General features: G+C 38.5%; 1 protein-coding gene across 2 annotated transcripts in view; it reads right to left on the bottom strand.

The window, feature by feature from the left end:
• Positions 1-13,428, bottom strand: part of Pccb (propionyl-CoA carboxylase subunit beta) — a 94,690-nt gene that overhangs the window by 42,826 nt on the left and 38,436 nt on the right. The gene's annotated exons all lie outside the window — the stretch shown is intronic.

Raw genomic sequence — 13,428 nt, 5'->3', positions numbered from 1 at the left:
TAAACCATTTTCTGCTCATTTTTCTAAAGGACAATTGGCTTTTTATACTGTCATGGTTTGCAACTAAATGTCCCCATGCCGTCATGCAGTCATGAGCAAGAGCTTTTCAGAGGTAGCTGAATCTAGAGTTTGTGATTGATTCATGGTACAATACTGGTATTAGGGGTATGGGTGCCACACCCACCCTATGGAGAGTAAACTCCATACAGGCCTGTCCCTTTCTTTTCTTGCTCACTTTTACTGCCTTCCTTTGCCATGAATTGTGGCCCTCTGTCATGAGCCACCCTGCCTTGGAGCCACTTGACTATGGAACCTTCCACAAAGTGTGAGCTAAATAAACCTTTCCTCCTTAAACATTAGGTGTCAGATATTTTGTCTTAGCAACGAGAAAATTGTATATATATAATATAATATTCATTAAAGAAATTATTTTATCACTCTTTTCTCTTATGGCTCCTTGTTTGGGATCCTGTTAGAAAACCTCTAGTTAGAAAGGTCTTTCCCATTTCACAAAAAGATTTCTAAATTAATATTCATAGCAGTATTATTTATAACGATTAAAAAACTTGAAACAGTAAGTAAAAAGTTGAAGGAACTGAAAAAATTCAACAGCTCCTAGATCCAGAGAGCTGGATTCCAAAACTGGGAGCCTGACAGGCAATGCAAAGAATTCATACTTGCCTGAGCGGAAATTCATGAGTACAAATACCCAGCAGAGCCAGAGTTTATGTAAGGAATGGTGAGTCATGCCTGGCAAGTTACTGGAGGCTTGATGTGGACAATCTGAGAGATAAAAACTCCACACAGGCCTAGTCATTAGAAACCTTACATTTTTGTGAGTTTTGCCTCCAGGAACTTGACCACAGTCAATGACTATTTGAGAAGAATTTTATTACTGTTTCAAGCTAGAATGTCCTCCAGAAGCCTCACATGTTTAGAGATGGGGCTGCGGGAAGGTACTTGGATCATGAGGGCACTATTAATCCACTGATTAATCCACAGCAAGATGTGTGGGTAGGAGGTGGGGCTTGGTTGGAGGTGAGACACGAGGGCAAGACTTGGAAAGCTGTATCTCTTTCCCTGGCTCTTTTCTCCTCTCTCTGCTTCCTGGCTGCCATGACATGAGCAGTTTTCGTCTGCCATACCCTTCTGCCATGCTGTTTCTACCCTGAAGCCAGGCGACCAAAAACTGAAACTGCGAGCCAAAATGATTCTCTCTGCCTTCAATTAGTGGGTGTTAGGTAGTATTTTCTGCAACACAAAAATGACCAAGATAAACCCTCTCTTGCTTCAGGCTTGGCGAGGAAAATGAGACCATTTCCAAGAACACCAGAGCATTGTATTCTTATCAACACTTAGAAGCTAACCTACTGCAGTTTCACTAGAGGGTGACCTAGGAAAGAAGAACACCCAACTCCTTCCATGCAGGAAAAGGGAAGTATTCAAGTCCAGCCCCCTCTAGCCATCCTGTTCCACCAAAGGAGGTCAGAGGAGGGCACTGAGAAGCATAGGTGAAATCAAAGCCCAGAAGTACAAATTCACTAAAAGATTGAAATCTACTCAAAGGACTAAAGTACACTTCCCTCACCCCATTCCTAAAGGCTATTGATAATAATTCCTGCCACTCAGTTTATCACATCAGCTCTCGAGAAAATACGATATATGCAAAGACAAAACACACAAGTTGAAAACAGAACAACAACCATGTCATGCACATTCAACTAAGACTAAAAATCTAAAACAATTCTGAGCAATATACTGAGTTCTCGCATGGGCAGCTATTTCAAAGATAACAAGATATGGTAGCCATTATTTATTTCCTATTATTTTGTTTTGAAATCTTGTATCACTTTTATTGTTTCATTTTGATTGGTTTCATTCTATCCTGTTTTGTTTGATTTTACTATATCTGATGACATGGGCAGCTATTTTGAAGACAAGAGGCACTATGATAGCCACTGTTGGTATTCACTTTCACTGTTTTGTTTTGATTGGCTTTATTCCGTTTTATTTTGTTTTGCTTTATTCTGTTTAAAATTAAAAAAAAAAAAAGATACTGAGTTCTCTCCCAGCATTTAGAAAGCTGAGGCAGGAGGATCATAGCAAATTCTAGGTCATCCTGGGCCTCACAGTGAGTTCAAGACCAGCCTGGACTACACAGCAAGACCCTATCTCAAAACACCAAAATAATCATCATCATCATTCTCCTCCTCATCATCATCAACTAAGAGTTCTCATGGATATAGTATATAGCATTCAAGAACAAATATACAGTATAAGCATAGAAATGAAAATTCTAAGAAAGAATCAAAAAGAAATACCAAGAGTCAAAATATTATAACAAGGGCTGGGGGGTTAGCTCAACAGCATAAGTGCCTGCTTGGCAAACGTGAGGCTGAATTCCATCCCTGGTACATAAAAAAAAAAAACTATAACAGAAAAAATGCCTATGATGTGATTTTGTTAGCCTGAGCATTCCTTAAAAAAAAGAAAATAAAATCTTAGTTTGAAGATATCTTACACACACACACAGATATCGAACACCAAAATTAAAAAACACCTAGCAGGGGCTGGGGATTTAGCTCAGTGGCATAAGCGCCTGCCTTGCAAGCAGGCAGTCATGAGTTCAATCCCTGGTACAGATAAAACAAAAAAAAGACGAAACAAAACAACAACAACAAAAAAACCACACCTAGCAAAAAGAGTAGAAAATAGCCAGCACAACACCCAAGAACTATGCAACATGATAAAATTAAAAAAGTAAGATGTACGTTAGTGGAAATTTCAAAAGGAAAAGAAAGAATAAAATGGTAGAAATAATAATAACTAAAAATCTCCCCAAACTGTCAGAAATCATATCACAGATCCAGTAGGTTCACAAAGCATGGAGTAAGATAAACATCAAGAAAACTGCCATAAGAAGCATCACCCTCAAACTACAATAAAATCAAAAATTTTTTTAAAAACATAATAAAGCCAGATTGGGGTAAAAAAAAAACACTTCAGCTATGGAGGACCTAAGATAAGAAGTCCATTCGATGTCTTTCAAAAACTAAGTAAACAAGAAGACAGTACCACTAATTCTATTAGTTCTTTGAAAGGAGCAATTAATGCTTATACTGTTTGATCAATTTTGCATGCCTGTATCTGGTAATCTGAGCAACTAATTGAAAGATAATAGTATGCAATATAGTAACTATTGATTTCCTATCATCTTGTTTTGAAACTGTATCATTTTATTGAGTTTTTTAATTCTCTTTAAAATAAAACTTTTTAAAAAAGAAAGTAAAATGCAGTATTTAGTGTTGAGCAAAAATAAAAAATTCACATCATTAAACAAATACAAAGGATCTTAAAGCTTCTCAGAGAGGAAATATAAGATATAACTAAGAATTACACAAACAGAGGACCTCGGTGGGCCAGTGAGAGCCCAGGTGAGCCCTCTCCCAACCCAGTGGACCCTAGTGAGCCTGCCAGAGTGCCCATGAGTCCTTCCTCCACATGGAGGACCTCGGCAGGCTGGCTAGAATGTCAGTGAGCCCTCCCTACGCCTGCAGGACCCTGGGTGGGTCTGCAAAAGCACCAGTGACCACCCCCTTCCATCCGCAGGAACCCAGGCAGTTCTGTGAGTCCTACAGTGACACAGTAGGGCCCCAGATGGACAGGTATGTTGAGCAGCCTGGAAAAACCTGAAGCAGCAGTAACAATGCAAGCCAAAGGTTGGTCCACATTAATACTCCTTGGCTGGTCAACCCAGGAGAATCCGGAACTCACCCAACTGACCCCGCAGGAGGAATTCAGGTGGCTGGTCCCTCCTCTACACAGTGGGATTCGGTGGCAGGGGGAACATCAGCCACAAAATAGGACCCTAAGACACATATAATGGACAGGCAAAACAAGCAAAAGTAAAAGGACAGAAATATGAAAAAAGCGACAAGGCAAAAAAGCAAAATCAATCTCAGACCTCCAGTCCATTCATAACAAGTACAGAATCATTGACATAGAAGACACCGCAAATCACACCCCTGAAACTTCTGAAAAGATAGCAAGTAAAGGAAAGAAAGAAATCCACAAGGCTTAGAGGAAATCAGATCAGAAATAATCTCTCAGGTTAAAAAAAAAGACAACCTAATGAAGGAATTGCTCAGCATAGCTAAAGACATAGATAAAAAACACACACACACACACACAGGAGCATAGGAAAATAAGGGAAACTTTGAATGAACAACATAGGAAAGAAGACAACCTGGAGGGAGGGCCCATGAGAAGTCAGTAGTGCATGCTCTGTGCCCCTCCATTACATCCCAGGGGGCAGATCAGCTGGAAGACAGCGAGTTCGTGATCTGGGCCTTCTCCATTACATCCTTGTCAGTAAAGCTAACTGGATGACAATGACTTCGTGATCCAGGCCTCCTTCATTGCATTCCAGAGGGCAGGCCAGCTGGAAGACAATAAGTTCATACTCTGTACCCAGAGCACGAACCAAGGATCCAGGATGACAGCTGGATGCACAAATGCACACACACCTTTGGAGGGTAAATTAATCAGTGAGGATAGTAACATGGAAGCATCTCAAGTAGCACTGAGAAGCCCCACTTGGACTCTGAAGAATTCTGCCAACAGACCAGTTCCAGCCCCCTTATCAAGAAGCCAAGATTTGGCTCTATACCCAGCACGTCTCTGGAATGCAACATTGACACAGTCACAGAACTGTAAACACCAGAAGGCAGGTTCTTGGGATAGCTATAAAGAACCAACTATATCTGGAGGACATCCCTGAGAAATGGACATCTCTTTTCCTCCTTGAGAGAGGCCTTAATATTAGTGATAGTGCGATCCATCATGGGAGAGATGGATAAGAGAGAGAGAGAGAGAGAGAAAGTGGAGAAGGTGAAGAATGGCAATTCACAGAGGCAGGGTATGGCTCCAGATCCCTTGCTCACCCAGGACAGGGCAGGAATTCAACAAGATGGATGATGGAAGTTAAACACTGGAACTTTCTGAAATGATAACACAAGTAAAACAAACAAGTAGAAAAGCCTACAAAGAAAATGACATCTCAAGTATAACAAGAAATGATGCTTAAAATCAAAGATACTAGAGAAGACATAAAAAAAAAAAAGAAGAGCTTACAAAAAGAAACAAAAAATGCCCAACATAGCAGAGAAAAATCCATGAAACATATCCAAACAAAGATCCAGGAGATTAAAACCTCCAGTCAAAGTATATCCAACAGATTGAATGAAGGAAAGGATAGATTTCAGATCCTAAAGACAAAATACCAGCTGTTGATCATGAAAAGAAAGGTATCTCAAAAAAAGCAAAGAGACCATGAAAAATCAATCCAATAGCTATAAGATGAACCAAAGAAAAATAGCACAAGATTAGTTGGGGTCAATGAGAAAGACGAAGACAACACAAATGCAGTAACAATCATAAATATATATGCACCTAATACACAAGCACCCAACTGTATGAAACAGCTATTAGTAGACATGGAAAACAAAATGAGCAATAATATATTGTTACAGGAGAGCTCAATATCCCATGGTCACAGACAGACAGATCCACTAGACAGAAAATCAGCAAAGAAATATCAAAGCTGAACCAAACCTATGAACAAATGGAGTTAATAAGAAGCAGCCATGCCCTGAGGCCATGTATCAGCAGCCTAAAAAGCTCGGGAGAGATCAGTATGGGTCTGGAAAAGAAGCCACACTCTGAAGCCAAGCACCAGTAGCATGGAGAGATCCCGCAAGCCCAGTACAGGCTCAGGGAAGAAACCACACCTGAAGTCACATTCCAGTGGCCCAGCCCTGGCCTGCAGAAGAAGCCACATCCCAAGTTCATACACTAGCAGCCTGGAGAGATCTAGTGAGCCCAGCACTGGCCCTGAGAAGATACCACACTGTGAGGCCACATGCCAGTGGGCTGGAGAGATCCAGTGAGCCCAGTGAGGGCCCCAAAAAGAAGCCATGCTCCAAGGTCCCACCATCATTGGGGGGAGCACCAGTGAACCACCACCCCATGCCTCTCGGAACCTAGGTGCCTAGTCCAAACCACTACACCAAGTGACCAGCAGCCAGTGGAGGAAGCACCCAGGGTGAACAATGGGTAGATTTGGAGGAACACAGGAAAACATCAAGACAAAGGAGCAAAACACAACCTGAGACCTCCCACCCATGCAAAACAAGTTCAGGACACACAGACAGAAAAAAGAAGTCACATATGAAATTTCTAAAAACATGACAATTGAAGTAAAAGAGCAACTTAGTTATTGTATTATTTGGTTCATTTTACATGCCTATGTCTGATGGTCTGGACAGCTATTTACAAGAGATATTATGGTAGCCATTGATAATTTCCTACTATCTTGTTTCAAAGTCTTGTTTGTTTTCACTGTTTGGTTTGGATTGGTTTTATTCTGGTTTGTTTGATTTTACTATGTCTGATAGTATTGGCAGCTATTTTGAAGACAATAAGTTATATTATGGTATCCATTATTGATTTCCTATTATCTAGTTTTGAAGACCTCTATCACTTTTATTGTTTTGTTTTGATTGCTTTTTTTTGTTTTATTTTGTTTGGTTTTAGTTTCTTTAAAATACAATTTAAATACATATATCAATATAAGTAAATATATACAAACATATGTATATATAAGGAAAGAAACAGAATACGTGAGACAGATTAAAAGATATCCAGGAAAATAAAACTTCCATTTAAAGGTGGCAAAACTGCTTGAATGAAACTGAAGATAAATTTTCAAACCTTGAAGACAGGATTGTGATTAGCAATCATGAAAAGGAAAAATCTCTTAAAAAGAACCAGGAACCAGGAAATAACAATTCAACAGCTCCAAAATGATATAAAGAAAAACAATATAATATTGATTGATGTCAATGAAAAAGGAATCAACACAAATGACAAAAAATTATTTGAAAAAGTAATAGCAGAAAAATTCCCAAGCATGGGGACAGAATCTGACACAGAGATAAGGGAGACATACAGAATTCTAATAGCCATAAACAAATCCACATATGATACTCAAGATCCAGAAATCAAGCACAAAAACAGATTAAAAGCCATTAGAGAAAACAAACAGATCACCTATAAAGGAAAACCCATTAGAATTATGGCCAACTTCTCAATACACACCCCCATGTCAAGAAGAGGTTGGAGTGAAATATTTCAAGCCATTAAAGAAAACAATTTCCAAACCAGATTGATGTACCCTGCAAAACTATCTTTTAATATTAACAGAGAACTAAAGCACTTCCATACCAAAGAACAACTGAAGAAATTCAAGTCCACCAAACCAACCCTAGAAAGAGTACTGAAAGATATTCTGGATAGAGATAAGAATAACCACAATTCCAAGAACAACAGAAAGAAACCACCAGGCAGAGCAACCAATTAAAAAGAAGAGAAAAGCAGAGAAACAACCAGGAAAATACCATGACAAAGATAACCCTTTACATATGAGTTATAACCATCAATGTAAGCGGCCTCAATTCACTAGTAAAAAGAAACACATTGGCAGAGTGGATCAAAAAACAAGATCCAACAATATGCTGTATACAAGAAAAACATGTAACTAAAAAAGAAACTCACAGATGGAAAATCAAAGGACAGAAAACAGTTCTCCATGTAACAGGAACCCAGAAAAAAGCAAGAGTAGCTATTTTATTTGGAGACAAGTGCACTGCAAACCAAAATGATCAAAAGAAATGAAGAAGGTCATTACACACTTCTTAGGAGAAAAATTCAAGAGGAAGATGTAATAATCATAAATACATGCACACCAAACATGGCAGCACCCAACTATGTAAGACAAATATTAATAGACATGAAAAATCAATAAACAATAACACAATTTAACTGGGTACCTTGATACCCCACTGGCACAAAGAGATAGATCAACTAGACAAAAAGTCAGCAAATAGCAGAGCTAAATCAAATCTGTAAACAAATGGATTTAACAGATGTTTACAGAGTGCTCCGCCCAACATCAGGCTACACATTCTTTTCAGCTGCACATGGGACATTCTCTAAAATAGACCATATATTAGCCCATAGAACATGCTTAAGTAAATGCAAAGGAGCTGAAATTATCCCATACATTTTATCCGACCATAGCATGTTGAGAGCTGTTGAGGCTGGAATTTAACCACATGTGCAGGATCTGGCCAGCCAGGTCCAAGAACCAAGACCACCCAGGGTGAGCCACAAAAACAAGTGATTCCGGACCCTAAAACATCAAGCCCTTATTTTGTCATACATACAAATTACTCGGCAATGGTGTGTCATGTGACATTAAGTTCTAAATGTATAAATAAATGCCATTACAGTGAGGGAGCAGTTCTTTTCCTCCCATCAGAAAGAAGAGGGCTCCATCTGATCCCAGTTTTCATCTTTTCTTTATTTTCTCATCCTCTCACAGTCCTTCTTCCCAGGAACCTCAAAAGCCATGTCAGTCGTGGCAATTGTGCAGTGAAGCTGGAAATTAATGGCAAAAGAAGCTGCAAAAACTCCATAAATATATGGAAATTAAGAGAAACAGGAAGTCAATTCACCTTTTCCAACAGCCAGTGGTAACTGTAGGGCACATGGAGAAACAAGAAGCACCCTTTCCATGAGCCAGCAGTAACTGTGGGCTGGAAGGAGTAACAAGAAGCACTCTTCGTGTGAACCAGTGGCAGCCATGGGCAGGGAGGAGAAATAGGAAGCCGATTTACCCATCCTACGAGCCAGCATTAACTGTGGGCCAGGACAAGAAACAAGAAGCACCCTTCTCATGGATCAGTGGCAGCCAAGAACTGGGAGGAGAAACAGGACAAAAATTTGCCCTTCCCATGAGGCAGCAGTAACTGTGGGCCAGGAAAAAAAGCAAGAAACTCCACTCCCACGATCCAGCAATTACTATAAGCCAGGAAGACAAACAAGAACTACCCTTCCTGTGAGCCACTGGCAGCCACAGGCCAGGAGGAGAAACAGGAAGCACTCTTCCCATGAGGCAGCCAGCATGCAAGTTCAGAGACAAAGGGTCAAACCCCACCAACCTTGGAAGCAACTGGATGATTCAGTGGCACACAGACTGATTTGACAGCAATTCAGATACAAAACAACCTAATGCTTGTATTGTTTGATTGACTTTGCCGGCCTAAATCGGGTAGTCTGAGCATCTATTTAGGTATAACAATATGCAATGTAGTAACTGTGGAGGATTTTCTCCTGTCTTGTTTTGAAATCCAGTATTGTTTTCACCATTTTGTTTTGCTCTGTTTATTTTGTCCTACTCAATGTTTTGTTTTGATTGGTTTTTATTCTGTTCTTTTTTACTTTTATTATGACTGATGGTATGGGCAGCAATTCTGAAGGTAACAAGAGGCAATATGGTAGCAGTTGTTAATTTCCTATTACCCTGTTTTGAAATCCTGTATCATTTTCACTGCTTGTTTTGACTGGTTTTATTTTGTTTCACTTTGGTTGGTTTTACTCTATAAAAAAACAAACAAAAAAAAAGAAACACCCTACTAAACAATTAATGGGTCACAGATGAAATTAAAGAAGAAATTAAACAATATCTATAATCACATGAAAATGCAAATACAACACACTAGAACCTATGGGACGCAATGAAAGCAATTCTAAAAAGAAAATTCATATCAGTGAATTCTCACATCAGGGAAAAAAATAAGCATAAATAAACAACCTAATGCTGCACCTCAAACTTCTAGGAAGAGAAGAACATATCAAGTCCAAAGCTCAGAAGGGAGGAAATGATAAAGATCAAAGCAAAAATTAATGAAATTAAGACTGATCTAAAATAAGTTTGCTAAAAACAGCAACAACATATCCACTAATATATGTATATACACATATATTCTCATCAGCAAAATAGGACTGTTATGATAGAAGTGATAAGAGAAGGAATTTGAAATTTTTCTATTTTGTTACCCTAAGGCATTCTCACTTACAGTACAATGCTATTTAACACTGCTCTTGGATTAAATCTAAGGCAACCACCAAAAGCAGACAGGAATAACTAATATGGTAAATGCATATAAAATACGTAACTGAAACCACAAAAGGCAAAACAGTAAAGGGCAAAAATAACAACAAAGAACAAAGACAACAGAGTAAGTAGTAGAGATATGGGATGATTAACCTAATCAATCATCAATAATCACTCTCAAGACTGATGGTCTAACTGCATCAATTAAGAGACAAATTGTCAGAACAGATCACAAAACAAGACCCTATGCTGTGTTAGCTACCAAACACTCATTTTAAATATAAAAACATACAGACAGTAGGAATAAACATATGGAGAAAGAGAAACCAAGCTGATAATAAAAAAGAAAAACAAAAGTAGCTATAATTTCAGAAAGAGCAAACGTCAGAACAAAGGAAATTACCAGGCATAGAGAACATAATGATAAAAAGGTGCATTTCTCGGGTAAGACACAACCATCTTTTATTTACACACACTTCAGAGCATCAAAATAATATAAGGCAAACAAAAACTCCATAAAGAAATAGATGACTCCACTAATACAATTAGAGACTTTAATATTCCTTATGAAAAATGGGCAGATCTATTAGTCAGAAAATTCATGTAAGATGTAGAGAACCCAACAACAGTGTTAACTAAAAGGATATGATGCTGCCTGGCAAGAGCAAGGTCCTGAGTTCGATCCCCAGTACAAAGAAAAAAAAAGGATATGATGGACATCTACTCACCAGTGGCAGCAGAATACAAACTGTTCTCAACCTCCCACAAAATATACGCCAAGAAAGACACATCCTTTCAATTAAAGACACAGCTCACCAGTAGAACTCCTGCCTGACACACAAAGCCTCTGGGTTTGATTCCAACACAGAAAACATCACACACACACACACACACACACATATCCTTGATTTAAAAAAAAAAGAAATTATACAGTATTGTCTCTCAGACCAAAAAACAATGAAACATGAAGTCAAAACAGAAAATCCTAAAATACTGAAAATTGGCCAGGGATTTAACTCAGCACTCGAAGCGCCTGCCTGGCAAGTACAAGGTCATGAGTTCGATACCCAGTACTAAAAAATAAATAAATAAATAAATAAATAAATAAATAATAAAAACATAAATTACTGAAAATTGAACAACATACTAAAAACCCAATTGCACAGGAAATATTACAAAGAATTAACAACTGTGATCTAATCTTATTAAAAGCTTTTGCACAGCAAAATAAATCACTAACAATGAAGAGATAACCCATAGATTGGAAAAAACTTTTGTCAGTTTTTTCTCAAAGGACTAATATCTAGACTATACAAAGAACTAAATAAATAATACTAATATCCCCCAAATTTAAAGATCCAATCCAAAAACAGGCATCTGAAATGAATACACACTTCTCAGATGAATTATACATGGCAAATAAATATATGAAAAAATGTTCAATATCACTGAGATATTCAGTCATTCAAGAGATGCAAATTAAAACACAGATTCCATGTCACCCCCCATAACAAATTGTGGCAGGGCTGTGGGGATAATGGAAACCTTCTCCACTATTCACAGGAGTACAGACTGGTGCAACCACTGAAAACTAGTGTGGTGATCCCTTCAACTAAATCTAGAGGTTCCATCTGATCCAGCTAGTCCCCTTCTTAGAATGTTCCCGTACAAATTAAAAGCACCATACCACAGCAACAGATGCACAGCCATGTTTATAGAGGCACTGTGTGTGATAGCTAAATCTTGGAAGCTGCCCAAATGTCCAGCCAAGTAATGGACAAGGAAGAGGTGATTTTTTTATGCAATGGGAGTACTACTCAGTAAATAAGGGTAAGTTTGAGATGTCTAGGCAAATGGATGTACCTTTAGATTCTTAAGTGAAATAAATTGGATACATGGGTTTAAATATCACATTGTTTCTCTGGTGCAAGAAACCAAAAGAGTAAATAAAGACCAAAATGTATAAAAGATAACTGTGTTTTACTTTTGGTACTGGGAACTGAACTTGGCATTGTGCTTGCCAGGAGGTTGCTGTGCCACTGAGCTGTATCCCCAGCCCTAAAAGATATTGTGAAATAGGAAGAAAATCTTCAAATGGGAAGGGGAACTAGAAAGGTGGGAGGAGGGAAGGAAAGAAGGGAATAAGAAAAAGAATAGAAAATGTAATGTTAGTGAGGGATGCCTGAGTGGACTCTGGTGACTCGAAAGCTGCACGATGAACATGTTTTATGTTATCTCTGCCTTATTTTTTATCCCTTTATAGTAGAACTCATCAATATTTATAATTATTTTAATGCCTGTTTATCAAGTAATTGGAGGTAAGGGTTGAATGAAGATTTTTTGAAACTGTATATCCATCCAGTTTTGATAGATTTTGCTTTTTAGAGCAGTTTTATGTTCATAGCAAAGTTGACTGGAAAGTATACAGCGTTCTCATAACCCCCACCCACCTCCACACACATGCACAGCTCTCCTACTAGCATATCTCCCACGACAGTGGTACATTTGGTAGAGCTGATGAATCTACATTGATACATAATTATAACCATGCATCTGTAGTCTAGATTAGGGGTCACTGTTGGTATTATACTTTCTGTGGGTTTGGACAAATGTATAACGGCAGGTGTCCATCTTTACAGTATCACATAGAACTACTTCCCTGCTGTAAACTGTCTGTGTTCCACTTATTTATCCTTCCTGTCTTCCAACCCCTGACAACCACTGGTCTTTTGTTTTTTTAATCTCCATGCTTTTGTCATCTCTAAACTTTTGCTTTTTCTAGAATGTCGTAGAGTTTCAGTTGTAGAGCATGCAACCTTTTCAGATTGGTTTGTTTCACTTAGTAATATGCATTTAAGTTTCTTTCTTGTCTTTTATGACTTGATAGTTCATTTATTTTTAGCACTAAATACTATTTCATTTTCTGGACACATCCCAGTTTACTGACCAATTCACCTACTGACAAACATCTTGGGTACTTCCAAAGTTCAGCAGTTATAAAAAAAGCTGCCATTAGCATCTGTGTACAGGCTCCTGAGTAAATATAAGTGGCCCATTTGGGAAACTAAAAAAAAAAGAAAGAAAATGTAATGTAACGAACTTATTGTAAATAAGGAAGGGAATAGTGGTTGAAGGGAGGGGAGGGGAATAGGAAAAAAAAACAGGATATAGCTGAAAGAGTTCTGCTCTACTATAAATTACTGTACAATTATGGCAGTGGAAGGTCAAAGCAGTAACACCACTTCCTCCTTCTTCAGCCCTAACTGCAACTCCCTTTCCCATTTGCATGCAAAGAAAATTCCCATCAGTTCCTCACACATCATCAATGCCAACCCCAGGCGCCACTTCTGGTCAGAGGTCATAAAACCTCCTGCCATGTTTGTTTTCTGGCAAAGGAGATGGCCAACCAC

Source organism: Cavia porcellus, unplaced genomic scaffold, assembly GCF_034190915.1.
Source record: "Cavia porcellus strain 051 isolate PalLab524CR breed Dunkin Hartley unplaced genomic scaffold, mCavPor4.1 scaffold_5, whole genome shotgun sequence".
NCBI lineage: Eukaryota > Metazoa > Chordata > Mammalia > Rodentia > Caviidae > Cavia > Cavia porcellus.
Note: the sequence above shows the minus strand (reverse complement) of the source record. Positions and strands in the feature narration are given on the sequence as shown.